General features: G+C 42.9%; 1 protein-coding gene across 1 annotated transcript in view; it reads right to left on the bottom strand.

Moving 5' to 3' along the window:
- The window catches only part of LOC149313254 (RING finger protein 24), a 72,850-nt gene extending 63,707 nt beyond the window's left edge, over nt 1-9,143 (bottom strand). Inside the window, exon 1 of the mRNA XM_089526361.1 lies at nt 9,023-9,143. The gene's annotated coding sequence lies outside the window, so the exon portion shown is untranslated. The remainder of the gene's footprint in view (nt 1-9,022) is intronic.
- Between the last annotated feature and the right edge of the window lie 17,940 nt (nt 9,144-27,083).

Raw genomic sequence — 27,083 nt, 5'->3', positions numbered from 1 at the left:
AAACCCATTTAACACTGTCAGGGCAACAGAAGGAAGAACATTTGGACAGTACCTGAATCAGTATATCATTTCCTTTTCAAAATGTGTGGTTCTGACTACACCCAGAGATGATACAGCAATGAAGAGCCAGAGACCTACCTTGCAACCCCTTCATCAAAAGTGGTGTGACGTGCAGTGACCTAGCACTGGCACCTCCTTTGTTCTCTTTACTGGATCTCTTTACTTCCTTTGAGCACTACTAAATTGCAGAAACAGCTTTGTGCATGCTTTATTTCCCAGTGAGGAGAGAATAGGGGAGACATGAGATTTTTCTTTCTTTTTTTACTTGCATATTCACAAATTGATCACAAGGGAACAGGCAATCAGGTAGCTCTTACCTGTAAAAGTGCATGGTTTTTGCAAGAGTATATATCATTGTGCCAACCCCAATCTAGTTTCTGTCTTCTTCAGAGACTACATTCATACTCTTAGACTGCTACAGAGGCAGCGGTTTTAGCTTGCTTCAGCCATGAATCCTGTAGCACTTCAAAGGCTAACAGAGGGTGCAGGTTTGTTGTTGTCGTTGTTGTGTGCCTTCAAGTTGTTTCAGACTTATGGCAAACCTATCATGGGGTTTTCTTGAGAAGATTTGTTCAGAGGAGGTTTAGCTTCACATATCCTCAAGGCCTGGGAGTGTTTTCACTTGCCAGCAGGCTGGCTCTGTAAATGCCAACTCTTGCTTCTGTAGAAGGAAGCTCCCTATGTTTACAGTGCAGTTACTTGCTTGCCATCGCAGTCTATTCACTGAGGAAGATGACAAAAGCAAATAGGTGCTTTTATTTAAATAGAGTCCTGTTCTGCAGCAATAAATTTGGGTGTAACTGGGGAATCAGCTAGGCGACTCTCATTAAAACAAACACTCACCAGGCTGTAATACCTACATGGTGGCATCTGTGCAATTTTCACTTTGCTGCTAAATAAACAGAAGAAGTGCATAGGGTGATTTTCAGATTAAATGGTGACATGCATTAAGATGGTGAGCTGTGGAATAGAATCACAGAATCCTAGAGTTGGAAGCAATCCCAAGGACTATACAGCCCAACCCTCCAGCAGTGCAGAAAAATCATAGTTAAAACACCACTGAGAGGTGGCTATCCAACCATTGCTTCAAAATCTCCAATATCCAGTCCAGTATCTTCCAAGGTAGTTCACACCACTGTTAAATGACTCTTACTACCAGAAAGTTCTCTGGAATGCTTAGTTGGAATGTCATTTCTCATGATTTAAATCCATTGTTTCTTGTTCTATCCTCTGGTCTCCACCTACTCAAACACCAAAGGTCTATAAATGACATTACTTTAGGATTACTTACATATGGATAGCGACAATAGCTCTCCAGGATTTTTGACAGGAATCTTTTCCAAGCTTGACTAGAAATACCAGGGATTGGTATTTCCCTGCTTTGGTCTTTTACATGCAAATCACACACAGTGGGCCCTCCATACAGGTCTTTACAATTTTGACTTTTGTGGATTTGATTATTAACCGATTTGATTAATATCTGAAAAACTGCCAACATTATGGCAGATCTCTGGTCTTCCAGTGCAACTCTATGGTCAACTTCTACCAGCAGTTGTGCTGGAGAACCTAGAGATTCCTAGAGAGAACACTTTTGTTGGCATTCTCAAGCACAATTCTATGATCAACATTTGGCAGATATTGACCACAGAGTTGTTATCTCAGGTTTAAAAAATGTTTTGTTTTAATTTATGTTTTTTTCCACTTTCATGGGGGCTCCTAACCCAGCGAATGTGGAGGAACAACTGTATTCTACTACCGAGCTACACCCTTTCCTCAAAACATTTAGTCCAAGATCCTGTTTGACTGCTGGAAGTGATAAAAGTCTGTCAATGGCCTTACATTGGTGGGAGGATAGCAAAAGCTTCTTCTTTCACAGGTATGCAACAGCAGATAGATCGCTCCCCACCACAGTGATGTTGGCTGTGAAACTGCACCCAGGCGAAGGCAAAGCCTGGGTGCACTTTCTTCATCACTTGCCCAGTGGCAGCCAAATGATGCTCAGGAGCACTCCCACACTCAGTCAGTTGTTATACCTGTGCCTGGGAGCCATCAGATCATTGTTGTGCAGCCAGAGGCTAAAGTACTGAATACCTCCCTGAATAGTGTCCTTAGACATAATTACGGTGGTGTGATTGGGTTATACCAACATAAGTTACCAATGGGACACTGGCCTTACCTGGAAAGAAACCTCACAGACATCAGTGGAAGTTCGTGGGGTTAAAATCAGAACCTAAGATTTCCATACGCTGATGGTGCTGGAGTCTGCATACCAAAACACACCAAGTATCTTTTATCCACATTGAAAGGGCTGTAAATACAAACAGTAGAGAAAACTTGGCCACCAAGGGCTTCTTGCATTCCAAAAGAAGGTCTTGGAACAGGTTTTATAACTTGCATTTCAATTGTGCAAGAAAAGCTGAAAGCATTAGTTAATCTTTAATGCCGCATCAAGCAGAGGATGAAAGTCATAAGTGGTCAAGTAACCAACTAATACAACTTCAGAGAAGGGGGTTTATTGCCTTCTATCTAAAGCAACAGAAAAAAGAACAAGCTGTGATACTGTTCATCTTAACTCAGGGGCAGTCCGAGACCATTTCACAGACGTGTGATACGTTAACCTTAGGGTTAATGTTAAGTCAGCAATGCCCTGAAGGCACACAACAAGTACATTACTATACACATTTAAGAGGCTGGATCTGCATTTATGTTTACTCTGACCTAGGCTTCAAATAACCTTAAAGCCTACTCCAGTATTTACTTAAACTGGTGGTCCGTGGACCAATACTGATCTGTGAGCCATTGGCTGCCAGTCCCTAGGACACTAGGGGGAAAGACTCTGCTAGTATCCCACATCAGAAAGCTTAAGAAACATTGGTCTGCTCCAAAGATTTTCAGCAAGAGGGTCTTTGACACATGAAATGATTTCAAGGGTTCCTGTAGGGTAAAAAAAGTTGAGAAAAGGCATGGTCTACTCTATCTGTACCACTTCAGAATGCAAGTGGAAGAAATTATATTATGAATACTCTTATCTGTTTCAAAGGAGCATTGGACACATTCACAAAGAATGGAGCAATCAGTGTTCTTAATCGTTATGGATAGATGCCCCCTCCTGTAATATGGGAAGTATACTCCCTCTTTATCCGTTCTATATCACTAAATCTATAGCACTGAAGATCACAAGCAAAATGGTACTATTCCACTTAAGCCCTGTTTGTGGGCACTTTGTACACAAAATGACTGGACTAGGTAGGTCTCTGGTTGACACAACATGGCTCTTATGCTCTTGATGTTTCTACTCTCCCCTGATACCTTTATACAGTAAACCAACATGTCAGGGGGAAAGCTAAACTACAGTTTATCTCTCCAACTACTACTCTGTGCATATGGTCATCTATATCCATGGATTCCTTATCCACAGATTCAATATCCATATATGAATGAAAATATTCATTCTCATATATATATATATATATATATATATATATATATATATTCCCTAAAGCAAACCTTGATTTTGCTGTTTTACACAAGAGACAGCAAAAACATTGCATATAATGGGACATTATCACCCACAGATTTTGATATCCATGGCGGGGGTGTCCTGGAACCCACTGTACTTTATGCTGGCTTTAAAAAGAGAGAGAAAGATTCATTTCAAGCCTTGAGTGCCCCTCACTTGCAATTTGATGCTGTACAAACCAGGAACAATTTTACCAAGTGATCTGCAGCTTGTATGAACTACATAAATGAAACAGAATAGCACAGCAGTCATGCAGCTCAGAAGGAAGAAAAGCTCACTTTTTCTACTCCTTTCCACTAAGGCAGGATTCTCTGCAAAGATTCCTAACAGATTAGCAACCGTTATTCAGATTGCAGAGTGTCAAAACCCCATCAGAGATAATGTCAGCAACACTTGCAAGAAAAGTGATGTATTTTGTAGTAGAAGGGTGGTTGAAGTGTTGCCCCTTCCCAATATTATTTTTGTATCCCCCAGTATCCTCTGATGCCCCATGAGGCAAGCTTTATTCAACAAAAGGATAAATGGTTTTTCTTGGGATTCACTAAATGTGGCAATTCAACTTAAAACAGTTTGCATCACCTCCCCACAACATACTGTTTAATATTTTAACCCCCCCCCCCCAAATCAGAAGTAAAATTCTGGAAGGGGTTGGCATTTTCAACAATTCATGGGGTTGTTAGAGAATTATCTGCTAGATCTGCCATAGTTGCCCACCCCTGATTTAGCAGAACACTTGGGGACAGGGAGCAAAACTGGACCAACCTGATCTGGAAGAATATTCCTTCTCAAGCTGAAATGTGGTAAACTGAGTCTCACCTGAGCAAGGCCTTAGCTTCATGATGTTAACCCAAACAATGGAAGTGGTACCTGTAGAAAAAAGAATACAACTCCGGGCATGGGTTTCCTTGCTGGCATTGCTATGCTCACATCAACTTGCCACCCACATACCTGGCATCTGGCACGATGCCTGCACACTGACACAACGCAAATTGCTGCATGCTTTGAATGGGAAAGATGGATAATTGCAAAGGGTGCAAGTGGGAGACCTTTGAAGACAGTCACACGTACTCATTAATGCCCAACTTGTACTGAGTGTCACATCTATTTTTCTGTCATATCCAAGTTGTTGTGTGCCTTCAAGTCGCTCCTGACTTATGGTGAATCCTATCATGATGTTTTCTTGGCATTATTTGTTCAGAGGCGCTTTGCCACTGCCTTCCCCTGAGGTTGAGAAAGTGTGACTTGCCCAAGGTCAACCAGTGGGTTTCATGGCCAAGCCAGGAATCAAACCCTGGTCTCCAGAGTTGGATTCCAACACTCAAACCAAGTATCTTGTACCATACTTTTTGTTTGCATGGTTGGGGCAAACTTTTATGTACCAAAAAATGTTGTGAAGCCTTCAACAATAATCCCATAAAATAAGTGTATCTGAGATCTTCACTTTTCATGGTTCCTTGCACCTCTTTGAAAAAGTCCAATATTTGACTGCACAGACTGGAAATCTGAAAACTCAATATTAAACATAATTGAGTTAAGTACTTAATTCAATTTCCTTAGCCATTAGATCAGGCCAACTCTCTGGAATCCCCCAATTGCACAGAAGTCTATAAATAAACAACAATTCACAATGACTCTATGATAAAGAAAAACACAGCAGTCCAGAAGCAAGGGTTGTTTGAAAATTAACCCACCATTCTGGTTAAAACAGCTACACATCTACCTCCCAGGCTACACATTAATGTTTCATTGCACCAAGATATCCCATCTCAGGTTAACAAAAGTTGTTGTGCAGAGGACAAGTCAGGTGTAAGCCTAGGACAATGATTCCAAAACTTTGGTCCTCTGAAGGTCTTTTTGGACTTCAACTCCCAGAAGTCCCAGCCAGTTTGGCCAACAGTCAAGAATTCTGGAAGCTGAACTCCAAAACATCTGGAGGACCAAAGTTTGGAAAACACTCAGAGGAAAGAAAGGAGACAGAAACCTGGAACTGAATGCTTCTACAGTTGTCAGTACAGTGGTGCCTCCCCATTCGCTGGGGTTAGGAGTAAAGGACCCCTGCTGAATGTGGAAAAACTGCAAATAAAAAACACCTCTCTAGGATTTCCAGATCCTCCAGCACAACTCTATGGTCAACATCTGCCAGATGTTGATCATCTAGGGTCAACATCTGGCAAAGTTGCGCTGGAGGATTGCTAGAGGATCTCTAGAGATTGCTAGAGAGAATGCATTAATCAAAACCACAAATAATCAAATCCGCAAAAGTCAAAGCCACAAATGTGGAGGGCCAACAGTATATACATTTTCAGCTATTCCCAGCCATGTGCATCTGTTTAAAAGTGATCGAAAAAGACACAAAGAGAAACTCAAAGGGAATCTATGGGAGCATCAGTACTAAAAATGCAAACCCAGAAGGATGAAGGCAGGACAGTACACGCAGCGTTTTAAAGATGTCCTGCAAGAGGAGCTACTGAGCTAGCTTTGCGTGTTGCCAAGCACGTTACACACACAACCGACAACGTGCACAAGAGAAGGAGAGAAAGAAAGAAGCCAACCAGAGACATTTGCAATTGACATCTATTGCCAAAATGTTCTTTCGACACAGACGCGGTCAGACACACACACAAAGAGCACAGCGAAAGGTTTGGCACACTTCCTTTGATATTTGCAAAAGGGAGTGAAAGGAGGGCCAGAATCCAGAGGCAAGCTCACCGATGATGGCTTGTAACCCTGGCTGCATCCACACTGCAGAAATAACCTGGTTTGATACCATTTTAAGCGCCAAGGCTCAGTGCTACAAGCCTCTGGTGCCATAACTAACTACCATTCCCAGAATTCCATAGCATTGAGCCTTGGTGCTTAAAGTGGTGTCAAACCAGATTATTTCTGTAGTGTGGATGCAGCTGTTGACAGACATTAACAAAACCAGCTGCTGTGTATATATAAAGTCTCCATGAAAAAGAAGTTTCCATTCTCTTTTGCATTTCCTCCAACATGCCGCCCTCTTCCCTCATGCAGATCCCCAAACTCTTTCCCAGCACTAGATTTTTCACAATCCTAATGCTTTACTCATGCTATAATCAATGATAATTTGGAGGAAGGGTGGGGAAAAGAGAGCCAAGAAGCTGCAGCTTTTCATCCGGAGTGTCTAGACCCTTATAATGTTGTCTGACTTTTGCATAACGCCAAGGAAATGGCACTTTCTGTTACAAAATCCTGTCACTTCTGACAAATGCCAGCTTGGAAAAGTCTCATTCCTAAGGAGGAACTGTATGCAAGGCTGGCCCTCCAGATGTGTTTTTGGACTGCAAGTCCCATAACTTGTCTCCACTGACTATACCGGTTATGGCTCATGGGAGCTGTTGTTAGAAAAGATATCTGGCAAAATCTGCACAACCATTCAGTGACTCTCATGGATTTTGTTTTTCTTCATAGGCTGGGTCAGTACAGACCTATGCCAGCCAAACAAAACAGCAACACCCAAAATTAAAAAATTGGGATGCGGCGGCCTTTCCCCTGCAAGGTGGGCATAGTACTGTAGGCTCAGTCCATGCCAGTGTGTTGTGTGTGTTGTGCATCTTCATTTCTGATTTATGGCGAACCAATGGCATGGTTTTCTTGGCAAGATTTGACAGCTGCCAGATGTCATGGCATTTAAAACTAAGGGACGCCACGTTTGTTTCCAAACGCACACATCCACAACCTTTGCAGAACAACACCCCACGTAACAACAGCACCCCACTGTTGTGGGGGAAACCCCAGGAGAGAGAGAGAGTGTGTTTCGCACATGGACCCCTGACCCAGCATTATCCTATGCATGCCACATTTCGAAAGTCTCTATAGTCTAGGTAACCCCACAGCTGCTATATGGGGGGACACTATCAACAATAAAGCCCCACTAAAGAGATTTTCCCCCTTCTGTATACCTGCACCCCACAACTATTTCCAGTGATGAGGTGCCCCCCTTATCCTACAAAAGCCCCCCAAGTGATTGGCAAGCTTCAACCTCACTTTTCATCTCCCCACAGAGAAGAAAACCAACTCAGGGAAGGCATTTAGAAAGAGAAGGACCCTGTCACCCCCATAAGGGATACAAACACCCCCAAACTGCCCACCATTGTTTCTCAGCCCCGAAAAAGTCAACCCTATATCTCACCCCAAAAGTGTAAAGATTGCCTCAAGAGAAGACCAACATCCAGCAACAAAATACCTTCACCCTAAATATATTTATCCCCACAGAAGGCAAACTGTTCCCCACTTTGCTTCATGGACCCCCCCAAAAAAACCACAACAGGGCTGCCCCATGGAGCCTTCCCTAAATAACAGGGCTTGCCCATAGAGCCCCCCAAAACACAACAGTTTCCCCATAGAGCCCCCCAAAACATGGCTTCCTGCATGGAGCCCCCCCAAATCAATAGGGCTTTCTCATGGAGTCCCCCCAAAACAACAAGGTTTCCCCATGAATCCCCCCAAAACAATAGGGCTTTTCCATGGAGCCCCTCCCCAAAACAATAGGGCTTTCCCATAGATCCCCCCCAAAGCAGGTCTTCCTGCATGGAGCCCTCCCACAAAACAATAATGCTCCCCCATGGAGCACCCCAAAAGCAGGGTTTCCCCATAGAGACCCCAAAACGAGGCTTCCCCATGGAGCCCCCCACAAAAGCAGGGTTTCCCCTTAGAAACCCCAGAACAATAGGGCTTCCCCATGAAGCCCCCAAAACAACAAGCCTTCCCCATGGAGCACCCCAAAAGCAAAGTTCCCCCATGGACCCCCCCCCCCCAAAACAACAAGGCTTCCCCTCAGAGTTTCCCCCATTATACTTTCATGCCCCCCCCCAATGTTTAACTGGAAGACTGCTGCGGAAAAGAGCACCCACCAAAGTCCTCAGAAACCCCTTCCAGACCAAAGGGACCCCCATTTTGAAGCAACAGCCCCCCCAAATAAAACAGCCACTTTATTTTGCTTTTTAAAAATATTTAATCCCTCCCCAATCATTGTCTGGCACCAAAGAGATTCCAGGCAGAACAGCCATTTAGGGGCATTGAAGGGGGAGAGGCTGCATGCTATCCTTGCATCTTATTTTTCTGAACTGCACCCCCAAAAATAGGTATATTTTGGGGAGACACAATAGGGCTAGCAGCCCCCCTTTTCTCTCCTTGTTGCAATTCCTACGGAGGAGGTCTGTGCAAATGCAGAAGCAGCAGAAGCAGCAGCCACTTGCAAAATTGTATCTTTTAAAAAATCAAATTAATTATTTTGGGGGGGCTCCCTCTATTTGCAAAAAAAAAGGGGGGTCCATTTAAACTCAACAGACTGGACCCAGATTTTTGTTCTTAACAAATGGGGAGCATTGGGTCTTTTCTCCATTTCTCCAACCATCAACACTCACAAAAAGAGAAAGACTAAAATTAAAATTAAAGGGGTGCAAAGGACTATTTGCTCACCCAGGGAAAATGCTGCTGCTGCTCGGCGGAAGGGTCACGGGGGGCTTCGAACGTTGGGAGCCGCTTCACAGCGAGGAACGCCACTCACTACCAGCGAGACAGAGAGACACATATGCACACACATACACAACAGCGGGAAAAGTGCCCGGATGTAGAACACTCCGCCCCTCTCTTTCATGCCTTTTTGGCCTCTCCCGCCCACAAGCTCCGCCTATCTTAGGGCATAGTCATGTCGCGGCTTCGTTGTCCCTTACTGCGCATGCGCCAGAAGCTGAGGGGAGATGCTAGTTTCTTTAAACACCTATCAATCCAGATTTAAGTCCCTTTTTTCGTCCAGGTTCTCACATCATTCAATTATTTATGTCTAAAAATCGAAACAGGGGGCCCATCTATACTTCAGAAATGATGCACTTTTTGACACCCTTTTACTTACCTGTCATTGCTCCATCGCACAGAATGCTGGGATTTGTAGTTTTTGTGAGACTAAGAAAGCTACAGACCTAGGCCCAACACAATATACAGCTTTTAGGATTGCTTTAACTGCCCTGGTTCGATGCTAGGGAATTCTGGGAACTGTAGTTTTGTGAGACACTTAGTTGTCAGAGAGAGCTCTGGTGCCAAAACAAACTACAATTCCCAGGATTCCCTAGCACTGAGGCAGGGTGGTTTACACGGTCTCAGACTGGATTATTTCTGCAGTGTGTTTTGGACCGTAAACTATTTTAGGCTGCATCCGCACTGAAGAAATAACCCAGTTTGGCACAGCTTTTAACTGCCCTGGCTCAAGGCTATGGAATTCTGGGAGTTGGCGTTTGTTGTTGGCCCGCTCTGGGACCCACAATAAACTCCAACTCCCAGAATTCCATAGCTTTGAGCCAGGACACTTAAAGCTGTGCTAAACTGGGTTATTTCTCCAGTACGGATGCAGCCTTAAAGGAAGGAACTGGTAAAAATCATCTCTGAATAATCCTTGCCTAAGAAAACCTTATGAAATTCATGGTGTCGCCATAAGTCAAGACTCAAGAGGCAACTTGAAGGCATGACCACACACAGACATAGGACTTTATCATGTGGAAGGAAAATTGGAAGTTTAAACAGGGTTTATCCCGTGAAAATCATGCAATTACTATTACATCGCAATTAAGTTTTTCACACACAGCGCGATAAAAGAGCCATTATCCCAGAAATAACCAGGGAACAACCAGGCAATAAACAGCAAGAAAGCATTTTCGGGCTTTTCCCATGAATGAACTTTATCACATGCGGAGAATTCTAAGCACAAACGGATATAATCCAGCAAAAACTATGCATTTGCAATTAAGATTTTCACACAATTAAATGGCCATTATCTTGGGAATATAAATTCTATTATTATTATTATATTCCTGGGATAATGTCCATTTAATTGTGCTGCCATGTGAAAATCTTAATTGCAAATGCATGGTTTTCATGGGACAATCCCCGTTTATACTTCCAATTGTCCCCGTGTGATAAAGTCCTATATACTGGGGTCCTAAGGGCTGATGGTTCTCATGCCGACGGAGTAGTGAATCCGCTCTAGTTTGAACTTCAACAGTGCTATGCAAAGTGTTGAACTTATTTAGGGGAAATTATTCAGCACCTTGCATTGCTGCTTTAAAGTTTGGACTAAAATCTGGAAAAGATTCATGGATACAGAAGCCATAAGTGGTTTATGCTTAGGGTAGCATGCCACTCCCAATTTCTTTTTGAAGCTTTTCTTAGAAGCACCTGATCCAGAAAAGAACTGTCTGCCCCACTCAACATTTTATATCTGATAGAGGTGGGGGGAACTCTCCATGTAGATGGAAAAACAAACCCAGAGTGGTGTTGCATAATTCATTTCAAATGCAGAGCTCACATATTCTCTAGAGATTTTGACACAGGTAATCTGGCATTTGGAGTAAGAGGCCAGAAAACCAGCAGGACTTTAAGCAGCTCCATTCTCAAGCGTCCAATTTAACTGGGTTGTGCGAAAGAAGACGCAGGCACTTTAGGCGTACTGTATTTCAGAAATTGGCTTTTGACCTCAGGAATGTGTGAGCAATGGGAGAGTCTGAGCCAAAATATTGCACAGTCTAGTAGCCTTAAGGAGAGTTTTATTATTGTTGTGTGTGGGAATCCCCTGCTCAGGCAACAGAGGGGCATTCCCCAAAGTAAGTCCTTTCAAATGCAACTAAAGGATGATGATGATGATTATTATTTATAGCCCGCCTTACCTATTCCAGCCCTACAGGGACTCAAGGCGGCTTACAAATCTAAAACTGTCCAAGTTCAAACACTAATATAAAACATACAAAATACAAGTCTAAAAAACAATTAAACAATTAAAACATTACATTATTAAAATTTGAAGTTTAAAACTCTTTAAAACAAAAACAAAGCAAGCATCCATGTCATGCGAAAGCCTGGCGGCATAAAAACGTCTTTACCTGCCGCCGGAAAGACAGCAGGGATGGAGCCATCCTGGTTGCAGGGAGTGATAAATTCTTACCTATTCCAGCCCTACATGTTGTACCCTGCCTTGGGCCTTGAGGAGAGGCGGGGTAGAAATAAAAACTATTATTATTGTTGGGTGTTGGGCCTACCTAGCAAATCAAAGGAAGTAATAGTACAGCATGGTGCAGTGGTTTCATTATTGGGCTATGACTCTGGAGACCTGGGTTTGATTTCCAGTTTGGGCATGAAATGCACTAGGTAACCTTGAGCAAGTCACACACTCACAGCCTCAGGAAAAGGCAATGGCAAACCTCCTCTGAACAAATCTTGCCTCCCCTCCCAAAACCCCCCACATGATATAGATCTTATGGGCCGCCATAAGACATGAAGCAGAAATGTCTTGAAGGGACACAACAAGAGGTAGTGCCAACGCATTCTGCATTGGTCAGACTTCACTAGAAATCCTGTGTCCTGTTCTGGGCACCACAATTTCAGAAGGATATGGACAAGCTGCAGTGCGTCCAGAGCAGGGCAACAAAGTGCACATCTGACCAATTAAAAAGTACAGAAAGCACCAGATTTTGTTCCTGTTCTTTCTGATTTTTATTTTGGTGAGACGTATATATTTTGTTTATTGCAGAATATGTTCTGCCAGCTCCCGGTATGATCAGCGACTTTTTACACCAGCTCCCCAAGTCGGGTCATTTTAACCCAGTGTAATAAAACCGGGAAAGAACAGGGGGGAAATCTGGGACTTTTCAAACTGCCTGGATGTGCCCCAAGATTATCAAAGACCTTGAAACCAACAAAGAGAGCAGTATACGTTGGAATCAATGCTCATCGGTCTCATTGCGGATCCCAGCTAGGGAGTGCTGATGCACACTGATAGAGGCCAATGCACATTTGAACACTCTTGCCAGTGTCCTGTTATGCATCTTTGCAATCCCCATTCTGATCAAGGTTTGATCTAAGGTATGGGAACTCTTTGACTATTTCGATTTCCTCCTTGTCTAGGCTGAATTTACGTAGCTCCTCCATGGTCACCTACCATACCTCAAATGTCAGGGAAAAAAGGCTTGTAATGAGGATCTCAGTGTTTGGGCAGGGCAAGATAGTCATCTAGACAAGGGGAAAAGTGTGGACCACCATGTGGGGCCACTCCTTTTTTGCAGCCCTCAGCTCCAGACCCCTCAGAACCTTCCCACAAAGGTGGGGAAATAAAGGTGAATCGCCACATCCAGAAGTGGCAGATTTGATATGGATATCCTCATCCTTCCAAAACTCTGCCAAATCAGTTGCCTCTAATCCTTTGTGGTCTCACTTTTTCACTCAGTTAACTTAGCATTGGGGAAAGGAGAGGAGAAGAGTGGCAGAATCTTGCTCTTCCCAGTAGACTCATGCAAAAGCAAGCCGCTGTAGCCTCTCCTAGCTCATGTGTTCTTCCTCATTAGTAACATCTGCTGTCAGACCGCACTCTAATGTGGCCAAGCAACATGCATCCCAGTTTTCATGTCTGAAATGTTGGAGGGTAGGTCCCTGTGCCTTTACTTTGTCCCAGAAGCCAGGGGGCTGTTCTGTGCTGGCCTGAATTTACATTTGCTTGTTTAGATATAATTCAGGAGACAGAGTCAGCAGGACCAAGGCCCCCAAGCTACGAGTGCGAGGGTTTGTTTCTCCTCTTTGTGTTGCTGCCGTAGGCTTTTCTGTATATATTCACATGACCAGAACGCAGTGATAGAAAAGGCTAGCTTGCTGACACAGGGCACTTACCCAGACAATGCTTTCTGCCTGAGTACGCTGTTCCTTTGTCACTTCGTAGCAAGGGCCAATGTCAAACTTTGTTTTATTTTTGCTTTTATCATGTCAACGCATTGGGAATAATAATAGACCTGAAGCAAAAGATGGGTAAGCAGTCTAGCTGAAATAGCTAGTGAGATGTAAGCCAGGATTGGGAACTTGAAACTTCAGAGCTTTGCTTGCTAAATTTCTTGAGCTGCTGCTACACTGCAGAACGAATGCAGTTTGACACTGCTTTAAATGCCATGGCTCCATCCTATGAAATCCTGGGAATCCTACAGTTTGTAGTTTGTTGTGGCACATGAACTCTCTGAGAAGGCTAAATAGCTGACAAAATTGCAAATCTCAAATGCACCAAAAGAAAGATTTGAAAAAGAATGAGGAGAGATTATATCCTATTTAAATTTAATATGAACTGATCAGTTATTTAAATTAAATATAACTTCAGAAATAATGACTATTACGGTTTAAGGCATTAGGGTAGTCGGATAATGTTATAAGATTGAAGTATATAATTATTAGTTTGGTACTTTATTTTAAAATCTCTTTAACTTCATACAGTAAGAAAATATAAGAGAATAAGTGGGAATGTGATGGGATAGTGGGACATATATTTCTTTTCTTGCAGAAAATTAAAAGTAGAATATAATACAAGAAGGTACCTTGGGTAAGAGGAAAGGAAGTATTAAGTGTTCTGCATAGTTTTACTGTGTTTATCAGACTGTGTGTTTGTGATGTTGTATATGGTGTGAAACTTGAATAAAAATATATATTTTTAAAATCCCAGAATTTTATAGCCTTCAGCCATTATAGTTAAAGCAGTGTCAAACTGCATTCGTTCTACAGTGTATATGCCACCTCAAGACCTCAAAACACCTTTGTTATCTTGGGTCCCAAATTGGGAAGACAAGCTTTAAAATGCCTATTGACCTACCTAGCTACCGCTGGTGGGTATATGGCTTTGATGAACATACAAGATGGGACTTACAAGTGGCAGTTCTTGAAGAAGAAGAAAATTGCAGAGGATGACTAGAAAGTGAAATAGCTGAACTGAGCCATATTTGCAAATTCCAATCCATTAGAAGAGGTATGAAGAGAGATAAAGGTTTCATGGCGCACTACATGTATTAATACACAAGGCCTTACAGCTGCACATATAATAGAAGGAATCTACTCAGAGAAGATTAGCCTCAAATAGTTGATCTTCTTTAGACTGGGGATACCTCTTCTGGGCTCATAAGTTTAAGGTTGTTCCAAAATTCCCTGCAGCTCTTTCTGCCTCTCTGTAGATGCAGCTGGCACACTGGAGGGATGTTTGCACGGCTGACATTTTGATGAACTATTTTTGGTGGTGAAACATCAATAGGGTTTGATCATTTAGCTCTGGGGTGATCAGGGAAATGAAGGGATTGATTCCATTAAGGCTCTGTAATTGAGAGCAATCCATCTATCTGGAATGTTTGTCCTTTTCTCATTTAGCCTGCATGTTTCCATTCCACCATCCCAGACTTCTCTCTTTCCTTCCCTCCATATAATACTTATTTCAGGCTGAGATTCTGCTTTTCAGAATGTGAACCAGACTGTGGCTAATTTAGAACTTTATCGCACCTGTTTTTTTTCACCATTACAGGTACGGAAAGAGGACACTCGTGTGCCGTGCAACCGGCCAAAAACTGATTTTATCGCACACCAAAGCGTCCTCCAAAAAGCCCTGTTCTGTCCCCTGGTGCCAAGACGTCCCATTCAGTGCTGACGGGTGCCATTTTCCTCGGTCAGAAAACTTCAAACCAGAACATTTCACGCGCCTCAGCACTGAACTTGGCACCGGGGGACGGAACAGGGCCTTTTGGAGGATGCTTTGGTGTGCGCTAAAATCCATTTTTGGCCAGTCACACGTGCACACGAGCGTCCTCTTTCCGTACCCGTAATGGTGAAAAAAACGGGTGCGATAAAGTTCTTAGAGAAAGGAAGGAAGGAAGGAGACAGTGGGGGACAGAGGCTGCACTTAAACTGCAGAATTAATGCAGTTTGAAATCACTTTAAATGGTGTGGCTCCATGCTATGGAATTCTGGGATTTGTAGTTTTGTGAGCTATTTAGCCATCTCTGTCAGAATGCTCTGGTGCCACAACAAACTACAAATCCCAAGATTCCATAGAATGGAGCCATGACAGTTAAAGTGGTGTCAAACTGCAAGAATTCTGCAGTGTGGCAACAGCCAGAGAGAAAGGGGAGGGGAGAGAAATATTGGGTCTCATAAAAGTATAAAAATCACCTTTTCTATCTAATCCCATATTTCAATCATAGAGCTTTTAAAACTTAGATTACATCTCTCAGGATTCCCTAGCTAGTTTTGTGACTTACGTCACTTTTTACAAAAATATCAAGCAATTCAGAGTGTCTGTTTGCCTACCATCGTCGTATGAAATTACAAAATAGGCCCAATTTTATGTAATCCCATGTCTGAAAAACCTCTCTGAAGGCAACTTTGCAGGTTTCTGCCTGGGCCTTGTGGCCAATGTCCAACATGAGCCGTCACTTGGCCCTCAACTGCATGAGCCAAGATGCTTTAATTAGTTTCTCGCTGCTGCTGTGTTTAACCTCTCGCCCTTTTAATCCAGCCTTTCAGCAGAAGAAACTGTTTCCGTATCTGCCCACCCATTTTCAGATTCTCCAGGATCATATGTGCTTGAGCTGTGCGTCCTCCCAAACCAAGGAAACCACAGGAGAAGGCAAGCTTACCACAGTCATCCATGATCCATTTAAGCCAACCTTACCTGTGCCTGATGTCAAGGGAACTAATCCAGTTTAGGGCAAATGGCATCAGTCGACATGGTCTGTGGGTTTGCCTATTCATTTACTTTGCATTGCCACACAAACCTCTTCATGAGAGAAAGGGCTGTAAATCGGTGCTGGGGCAGGGGGATAAAAGTAATGACCACACATGATCCAATATTTCACAGATGAAAAATGGTACCCATGTGCCAAGCAACATCAACATCAAGGTGTCAAGATGGCAAGGGAGGAAGAAGAATAAGAACAAAGAGGAGCACCTAATGTGACTAGGAGAAAAAGAAAAAGAAAGGGGGGGGGGTTAAGATATTTTTGAAAGCTAACACAATCTGTATGGATGATATCCAAAGTATTTATCTGCCATGAAGTTGAAGGCTTTCATGGCTAGCATCCATAGTTTTTTGTGGGTTTTTTGGGCTATGTGGTCATGTTCTAGAAGAGTTTGTTCCTGATGTTTTGCCAGCATTTGTGGCTGGCATCTTCAGAGATTTATTTATTTATTTATTTATCTGCTGTTTAAATATCACAAAACAAAATCAAGTAGCATAAAAATTACAACATCCATAAAAGAAGCACTGAATGCATAAAATATGGACCAAGGTCCTGTGATCTTTAAGAAATGATAATCAGAAGCTGTAATTATAAAAGTCCTTGAAGAACCAACCCTGTATCCAGAGACTTGACTGTTCTGTGGTTACACTCAAGTACAGTTTTCAGGCAGAATGTTCTGTGATTCCACTCCAGTATAGTCACCAGCCGAATGCTTTTCGACATAAGGTCTTCGTCAGTGGCTGCAGTGTTACTAATATCACAAAACAATGTGTGGAATAATCAAAGTACAGGGATTAAATCTGCATGCAAAGCAGATGCTCTGGCACTGATCATGTGGCCCTTTTCTGAGCCAAGTGGAAAGATGTAAATTCCACAACTGCCACCTGAACATCTCTTCCTTCTCAGCTTTAAGGTGCTGGTGGTATCTACATGGAGGAATTCCCTGCCACTGCCCTCACACTCCTCTGGCAACGGCCATCCTATTGAGCATTGGTGTGCTGTACTGATGATATTGTTGTGCTAATGTGCACATATGATCGATTTGCATGTCTGCAAAAGGAATGGTGCTAGAACAGGGTAAACATAAAAGCAAAAGGACATTCACTTTCACAGTCTTTTTGTGGATTTTTCGGGCTATGTGGCCATGTTCTGGAAGAGTTTATTCCTGCCGTTTTGCCAGCATCTATGGCTGGCACCTACAGAGAAATTATCTGAAGATGCCAGCCACAGATGCTGGAGAAACATCAGGAATAAACTCTTCTAGAACACAGCCACATAATCTGAAAACCCCACAAAAAACTATGAATGCCAGCTGTGAAAGCTTTTGACTTCACACTTTAACTTTCGCTTCCAAGTTTGCACAGTTCTATCATCATTGCTTTTGTAGACATGCAGATTGATCACACAAGTGCACATCAGCACAACAATACTATCAGTAGAGCGCACTGACACTCAATAGGATGTCTGTTGCCTGGGGAGTGTGAGAACAGTGCTGCTGATATCAGCCTATTGTTTGTGTCAGTTGTGAGGACAGATTGTCCACCTTGTGGATCTGGAAGCCATGACAGTAAACTGGATTTTCCCATCAGTGGGGACACAGCTGATGTCTCTGCTGCTGATGCAACTGCAGTAGTCTAGGAAAGGAAGCCATCAGTCAACCAGCCAGCCAGTGGCATGGGAAATCATTATATAAGATCTATATGGATTTTTCTCTCTGTCTGGGACAGTCAGCAAGTACATTTCTTTGCACAGTTTCTCAGTTGTGAATACGCAGTATCATTTGTTTATCCTGGCTGGGGGATAAATGGATTTGCTGGGCAAACATTTTGGCCTTCCCATGTGAATCCTTGCCCTTACTTGGCCATTCCTCAGTTTTACCCTCCACAGAAGAAAGATTCATGTTTGTGTTTCATACACTATATGTAGCAAATAATCTTTGCAGTGCACTTTGAATCAAGTCCATCTCTTGAATAAACAAGCAAAACCCAACTCCTTTAATGCACAGATCCGTCTTTAATCTTAATTTAACTGGTGCAAATGTAGCTCCCAAATATTTGATTTGGCCACAATGGGCTACAAAAAATAGCCGTGACTTATCATTAAAGGGAGGTTGAATAATGTGCTTCTGATTTTCCCTCCCGACTGTGGCCATTAGCAGTTCATTTGCTCTGCTGGAATCACACTTTTCACAGATCTTGAAAATTACTTTTAAACGTAACTAGTTACAGAGATAGATCCAAGCCCCCTACTAATTACTGTTATAGTTGCATATTTTTACAGAGCCAGTCAGTCCTTTCCTGTTTCTCAAAAGTACCTACAATGGCCAAACAAAACGGACTCCTACTGCCTTTTTGGAGGGGAGTCTGGATGACATAGGGCCCAATCCCAAAGTCTGATGCAAAGAGTCTGGATGATGAGCCAAAACCACTGTATAACATGCTTGACATGGATTTAAATATCTCTCCAGTTGCTCCAGATCTTCCATTCTGATGATGGGCAGCTGTTTGCTTGAAACGTCCTGCTGCACCACCTGGAAACTCACTTACTTCAAGGTTAGAACAAGGCTTGGCACCTTGTTTTGACCTGAAAAGCAAATGACTTTTGCCAGTGGAGGCCATGCTAGGCAGATGCATGTGCCAACAGCCACCCCGAGTTGGAACAGAGGGCCAAAGGTAAAGGGAGGAGGTTAGGGCATCTTTGGGGTCAGAATATTCTGTGTTGCCCCTGGATTATTTTGGCAAATTCAGACAGCACCTGACTCCTCTTTGCCGTTCTCCTACAGCTGTTACTAAATAACAATATACAGTCTGCCTTCTGTATCCATGGATCCTTTATCCACGGACTCAACCACCCATGGTTTGAAAATATTTTTAAAAAATATAAATTCCAAAAAGCAAACCTTGATTTTGCAATTTTATACAAGGGACACCGTTTTACTATGCCATTGTATTTAATGGGACTTGAGCATCCACAGATTTTGGTAACCACAGGAGTTTGCAGAGCCAAATCCCAGTAGACACCAAGAGATTTGTAGTTTGTTGCGGCACCACAGCTCTCTTGACAGAGAAGGCTAAATAGCTCATAGAGCTACAAATCCCAGGATTCAACAACACTGTGCCATGGCAGCAAAAGTGGTATCTGCCTTAATTCTGCAGTGTAGATGCAGCCTTTTAAACCTTCTTGATGTACCAACCCTAGCTTCAGTGGCTCAGCTCTGGCCGGGGGGGGGGGGGGGGAGTTCCTTAAAGGCCAGCAAGGAGGTGTGGGTTGCCATATTACCCGGTCAGATGGGTTTTACCCAACTTTTGGTCCCATTTCTCAGAAATAAAACTCCATACTCTCTGAAGTTTCAGATATTAAAGCCAGGATGCCAGTGACCAGACAACATCAGAGTGTGGCCAAAATGGCAAAAGTTATCAGTAAGGAAGAACCCACAAGCTACAAGGTGGTGCAGCAGTTTGCTTTTGATTGAGCCTACTGGGAAGGCTAAGAGCCCACTCTCTCCTCTCTTCTTTCCCTGCTGAGTTAATTGAGGGCAAACTACTTTTGCATTTTTGAACTCAGTTTGCAGCAATCGAAGAGAAGCTGAGAACAAAGGTGAAAGTGGGAAGAGAAGAGATACAAACAGGGACACTTTAAAAGCAGCCGAAAAAGTGGGACAGCAGAGGATTAATCAGGATTGTCTCTGCCAAATCGGGACAGTTGGAGGGTATGAACCTGATAAAGTTTCTTTTTTGGACTTGAACTCCCAGAACATGCCAGCATGGACACTGGCAGGGAATAAAAAGGAAGGCCTCTTCTTTCCTCTATAACCTAAAGAACATGGCTCTGGGGCATGTCCGCTGTTTGTTTTTATTAGAATGGGAAGTCCTCTGCAGCCACCGCAATGAATGGGCACTTTAGAAGAAGTGACCGTGAGTGATGCAATGAGCATTGGCGTGTTAACAACACTTCTCACATATTTGGCTAAGAGGATCGGATCCCCTAAAGAGCATACATTTAGCAGAACAAACAAGCTTGTGTAAGCAGAAGCAGTAAGCTGTGATAGTATTTAGAGAGACAGTTTTATAAAAAGGCTTCATGTAATTCATTCTTGGAGAGCCAGCATAGTGCAATGGTTTAAGTGTTGGACTTTGACTCTGGAGACCAGGGTTCAATTCCTGATCATCCATGAAATCCACTGGAGAGAGTCTAAGTCACACTTTCTCAGCCTCAGAGGATGGCAATGGCAAAAACCCTCTGAAGAAACTTGCCAAGGAGACCCTATGATTAGCCTTAGGGTTGCCATAAGTCAGAAATGACTTCAAGGCACACAACAACAACAAATTAATTCTTTACCCACATGTTACAACTGACCAAATATGTCAACCCACAAATGAGAACAGCTTGGAAAAGCTACATTTTCTGACTGCAATTGCCAGAACTTCCCCAGCTAGCATGGCCCCTTTGGGATTCAGGGAAGTGTAGTCCAAAAGGTAATTTTCTTGAGCTTTTGTTATTGGAAAGAGGCAGTACTCCAGGAATGAGAACTATGTGGTTCACCAAATGTTTTTGGACTGCAACTCCCAGTATTTCTCAGTATGCTGGTTGGGGCTATCATTGGAATTGTATTTCAGCAGTGCCTGGAAGGACAAAATCATTTCCACTCCTGCTCCAGTTCGACGCAAAGAATGACAGGAACTGAATAAACCTTTGGCTGCATTTGCAATTAATAAATAAAACAGTTTGGCCCTGCTTTAATTGCCCGCAGCTCAATGTTATGGAATCCTAGGGTTTGTAGTTTTGCAAGATATTTACCCTTCTCTGTCAGAGAGCTCTGATACCATAACAAACTACAGATCCCAAGATTCCATAGGATAGGATGGAACCATGGCAGTTAAAGCAGTGCCAAACTGCATTATTCCTGCAGTGCACATGCAGCCCTAGTTACTGAAGATCTTAAACAGGTTTGTAAGGGTTGGGATGTGGCTCCAGGATTCAGCATTAATACTGCCAATGGTGGCTGTGGAGGGGTCCAATGCCACAAGTAGCAATGAAATTGTTGACAGTGTTGGCATCTGGATTGTGCCACTCAAGTAGCCTGTCCAGGATGGCACTTTAGATGATGATGATGATGATGATGATGACACCACTTTCTCTGGGACTCAAAGTAGCTTACAGTTTAAAACACGTTTTTTGGTGTTGTGTGCCCTCAAGTCATTTAAGACTTATGGCAACCCTAAAGCAAACCTATGATAGGGTTTTCTTGGCAAGATTTGTTCAGAGGAATTTTGCCATGGCTTTCCTCCGAGGCTGAGAGAATGTGACCTGCCCAAGGTAACCCAGTGGGCTTCCATGGCTCAGCGGGGATTTGAACCTTGGTCTCCAGAGTCATAGTCCAACACCCACATCACTACAGCACTCTGGCCCTTTTAAAACAAGTAGTATATAGCTAAAAACATTCAAAGGTCAACATTAAAACAAAACTAAACTATTCACAGTATTAACACAATTTAAAACATACACACTACAAAAGTTCAAAGCAGTGTAATAAAAACAATACAGCACCCTCTTAAAAGCCATTGCCAGAATCTGGTTGGGACTTTACGTCTTTGCAAGAGGACTTACGTCTGCGGGAATTAGAATTGCACAGTTGCATAATGTCCTTATCCAGTAGAGGGATGCTGTTATGTTACTATGTAGCAGAGCCAGCAAAGTGGCCGAAGTGCATTGCAGACTGATGCGCATGGCACAGTGATGTGAACTGGGTGCCGATGTACATCAGTCCTGATGTCCATTGGGTGCTCTTGCCAGTGTCCTGTTATGCCTCTCTGCAATTCAGTAAAGGGGTTTCTTAGTGCCTCTGCGACGTAGCGAGGTATATGTAAAGTTACTTAGCATCACAATTCATACAGGATTGTTGGTGACTTTCTTTAAATAAACTGAAATTCTAAAAGCCTGTCAGAATTAAACAAGCTTTTCTTGCTAGTGGAAGGACATTAAGGAAGCAGCCATTTTGGATGCCTTGGGAACAGAGTTCCAGAACCTTTGGGCAAACATTGAGAAGGCCCTACCTAGAAACAAAGTATCATAGAGTTGGAAGAGACATCAAGGGTTGGTCATCCAGTCCAATCCCATTCTGCCATGCAAGAAGACACAATCAAAGCAGTCCAGACATATGGCCATACAGCCTCTGTTTAAAAACCTCCAAAGAAGGAGATTCCACTAATCTCTGAGACAGCATGGTCCACGCTCAAACAGCTTTTTTTTGGTCAGGAAGTTCTTCCTAATGTTTAGGTGGAATCTTTTCCCCTGTAGCTTGCATCCACTGCTCCACATTAGTCTCTGGAGCAGCAGAAAACAAGCTTGCTCCATACTTAATATGACATCCTTTCAAATATTTAAACATGGCTATCATGTCCCCTCTTAGCCTTCTTTTCTCAAGGCTAAACATATCCAGTTCTTGAAGCTGCTTCTCATAGGTCTCGGTGGTTTCCAGACCTTTCACCATTTTGGATATCCTCCTCTGGACACGCTTCATCTTGTACACATCCTTCATGAGTTGTGGTGCCCAAAACTGGACACAGTCTTCCAGGTGAGGCCTGACCAAAACAGAATAGAATGGTACTATGACTTCCCTTGATCTAAACTTATGCAGCCTAAAATCCCCCACTCTTAGACCACATATCTGGAAGCCTCCTGCAGACATCACTGGCAGCAATCTTGCCCTTGCATGGCTGGATGCCCAGAGAAGTCCAGTTATGTGGTCTAGGAGGGGAGTCACTCCCAGTGGCACTCAGAGTGAGGGGCAGGGCTGCAGGGGATGGCATACCTGGCCCTCTCCCTGTGCCTCCATATCATCCTACTGGATCAAGCGACCAATGTAGACCAGCTCTTGGTCCATCAGTCTGGTCTGCAATCCAAAGATGTGACATTCCCAAACTCCAGTAATAATAATAATAATAATAATAATAATAATTATTATTATTTGTATACTGCCCTATGGGAAACCAATCCGGGAGGTTGACAACAGTAAAATATAAAATACAACAATTAAAAACACTTTATCCCTCCCCCCCTTAAGACAGTATTAAACAGTATAACATATTAAAAACACAATATCAAAGCATAAAAACAACAATTAAAAACTGAAACCCCTGATATCCCTCTGTTGATCCTCAACCATCACTAAGATGGGGCCACGGGAGGAATGAGGGAATCAGGGAACCTGGGCCGGGATGGTTAATCTGGAAAGGCCTGCCGGAAGAGATCCGTCTTGACAGCTTTTTTAAAGCTGTCTAATGATGTCAACTGACGGATCTCATCTGGCAGGTCGTTCCAGAGTTTGGGGGCGACAGCAGAGAATGCCCTCTGGGAGGTCGCTGCAAGCCTAGATTTTAGAGGCTGCAGTAAGTTCTTCCCAGAGGACCGGAGAGCGCGGGGAGGATTGTACGGGAGGAGGCGGTCCCTGAGATAGCTTGGACCCAAGCTGACTCAGTAGTTAGAAATACCTGGCCCTTCCTGATTTCATGAATGAGATATTTGTTAGGTGATAAGGAAATAGACCTTGAATTATGGGCAGTATATACTTCATGATTTGCCCATCCTGATAGAGTAGAACTCCTCCTCTGTGTTTTTCTTTTTACGCACTGTTCCGGATCTCAGGGTGAGCCGGCCTGCTTTATCAGTAAGACGTGTGGCCCTGAAGTTTGCTTCTGATATCTTTCCCTCCTGACCATGACTCAGACAGGAAACATTGGTCACTCCTATGAATTGTCAATTTTTTTGTATAAACACTCAGGAGCAGGATTCAGGGGGTTGTCCACACAGGCCAAACAAAACGTTCTCTCCCTTTCCTCTCAATGGGGAGTCTGAACATCCCTGATTCTGGTGCCAACTGTCCAGATGACGTTTGGCCAATTCAGCCCCAAATCTACCACATACCCTCCTTTAAAAACTTTTTAAAAACTCATGTATTGCTCTGGATCCTTCCAGAAGACCTGGAGCCTTCTGTTTCGTCATTGGGTGGCTACTTACAATGCATCCCACTGTAACACCTGATGCCACGGTGGCGGTGGCAAGTTTCTCATTATGAGATCAGAATGAGGTGCCCAGCCATGGGTTCGATGTTGTACATCTCATTCTGACCTCAGGCGAGTAACTTGCTGTGGTGGTGCCAGTGCCAGGTGCCATAGAAGAAGTTGTGTGTGAACAGCTGTCTCAGGGTGACCAGATGTCCTAACTGCAAAGGTGGGTAAGGCACCGTAAAATGTAGGTCATTCAAGAAAAAATGTAAGAAATTACCAAATGAAAGCTCCAGGGCCAGGATACTTCAGGAGCATCTTCCTGTTACCTGGGGTCCTCCAATGCATTTTCAGATGGTGCTGAATTGGTCTGTGTGGACCAGTCCAAACTCTGCCATTACACCTTGCCAAAGGGGTGATCAGTAGGTCTACTCTAGTTGGGACTAACCAATAGGATTCAAGCCAGAAGCACCAATTTGTTGTTACCATAATCATAACCAAATTTTGCTAAACTATATTATCAAAATTCTATCTATTCATCGAAACAATAGTTTTAAGATCACAGCCACCCAACCTTACAGTATGAAAGTTCAGTTTCTGCATGACTGAACCTGACTGAGAATGCTGTAAAATTATTTATTGCTTTCTAGCTCCTTCATCATTAAATTATTTCACAAATAATTAAACTAATATCCTAATCAACATTTTAGCTAATTTTTAAAACTAATTATTAAGCTATTTTTTTAATTAAGCATCCCCCCCACTCCTTATAATTCTTCCAAGCTTTGTTTTATACTAACTAACATTTGTGCACTATCTCCACATAGGCAGACTTACATAAAACATGCTGTGGTGAGTTACACAGAATGCCAGCTGTCACTTCCCAGTCTTAGGTGATGTACCAACACAAGCTGGCAAAAGGTAAAAACAGACAAACTAAAGCAAAAACATTTTTCTAATACTTCTCTTACCAAACTGCCTAACATTCCCCTAGCTTTTAAATATGCGGCACCATAGGCAGTTGCAAAGTAAACACTGTCAGGCATAAAACAAATCAAAGTGGAGCCTTCCGAAATTGGTAACAGATGCCCATCCAAGCAACTCAGTTCACCCTGGAAGGGCAAAGTCGTTGGTTTCAATGCTCCTTCCTTTTGATGGTAACAGTAACAGACAAGGGGAGGAGAAGGAGGTTTGCAAGCCCCCTTCCCATATAGGCAAACCTTAGTTAAAAAATTTCACATGTCCATATGATTAGTTTTGGACTGAAGTTTTATAAAAATATGTTTGTGCCATGGAAACCAAACCCTGTTCCTTCCATTTTATTTTTGCCTCTGGCACCAAATTTTATGTTAAAGGAGTAATGCCTGGGAATACATCTGCTTTGTTAGCAGAGGTATACTTCAAAGAAGAAGCCTTGTTTGTCTCTTATAGCATAAAAAGGATGAAGGGAGCAGAGAAAAATAAAGAAATCTTGCAGCACCTTTTAGACCAAGTGGTTTTAATTTTGCATGTGCTTTCATGACAATAAACCTACTTCTTCAGAAGCAGTACCTAGTGATATTAAGGCCTGAGGTATGAAGCATATTTATACAGTTGTAGGAGTGGGATAGACTGTAATAGGATCCAGAAAGTTGCATAAAATTGTACTTGGTTTGAACAGTGCCTCTGTTTCTGTATGTCCCTCTCTTTCCATTTTTTAAAATGAGATCCATTATTAATGAGGTCCAGTCAAGAGCAGAGTCCCACTTTTGTTGCAAAAGAAACAACAGTGTGGGTTGGGGAAGTCTAAGCCCAACGTGGCAGCAAAACAAAGCTTCTATCAGAACATGGTGTCCTTGAAAAATAAACATATATACATATTCTTTTTTGCAGTCCACATTTTTAGAAGAATGTGTTGGGTTCCTGAAAGCTGATTGTTGTTGTGCATCACATCCTGGGAATGGACTCCAGACCTTGGTGACTCAGAGGCGTGAAATGCACCGCTCGGATTTATCTCGGCCACAGCAGCCACAATGGGATGACGCTGGTGTGTAATGTTGTGGTGATTCATCCTACAGCTGCTCCAGGTGAACGTGAACTAGGGAGGGATGCCCTGTTACCCAGAAGGAGGGGCAGATTTGTTCTTTTGTGCATGTGTGCCTTATGTGTGGACATGTGGGTGTGTGTATGTGTTATGTCACCTGTTGACTTATGGTAACCTTATGAATATCACAGGATCTTCTCAGGCAAAGTATAGTCAGAGGTGGCTTGCCCTTGCCTTCTCTGAAATATAGCTTACAGCACCCAATATTCTTTGGTGGTCCTCCATCCAGGGGTGTCACTAGGGGGGTGCAGACTGCACCAGGTGACACCCTAAAATGGGATGACATCACTGCTCCTCAAAATCTGCCTTTGGGCAGAAATGGACTGCGGCATTCACCTGTGTCCTATTAAAATGCTGAAGATATGGGAAGAGTGGGGCAAGGCTCGGTGAGAGGGAAAAGACATTGGGTTTTATTTAAAAATTAAATTTTAATTTTTCTTGATTTTAATTGTTTTAAATTGTTTTAAATTTTTCTTTAAAACATCTTTTATCAAATGTTCATTTCAACCACATGAAACTATGTACATATAAATGCACTGAGTCTGTGCTCATTGTATTGTAATTTAAAGGTATAACTATTGCCTTGACACTCAGTGTTATTATGGGAATTATTAATGACAAGCATTATTACAAAAAAAACATGACTACAGATTCTGTATGGTGTGGGATGGGAAGTGGTCAATGAGGGATGTGACACCATGAGTTACCGCACCAGGTGACACCAATCCTAGTGACACCACTGCCCCCATCTAAGCACTAACCAGGGCTGATCCTGCTTAGCTTCCAATGTGATATAGGATCTGGTGCCTTTAGGGTAAGTCAGCCCTTAGTGGACTTTGAAAGACTGAACTCTATTTATTTCAGGGATCAAGTTCCAG

This window comes from Sceloporus occidentalis, unplaced genomic scaffold (assembly GCF_023333645.1).
Source record: "Sceloporus occidentalis isolate IW3139 unplaced genomic scaffold, rSceOcc1.0.p SCAF_5, whole genome shotgun sequence".
NCBI lineage: Eukaryota > Metazoa > Chordata > Lepidosauria > Squamata > Phrynosomatidae > Sceloporus > Sceloporus occidentalis.
Note: the sequence above shows the minus strand (reverse complement) of the source record. Positions and strands in the feature narration are given on the sequence as shown.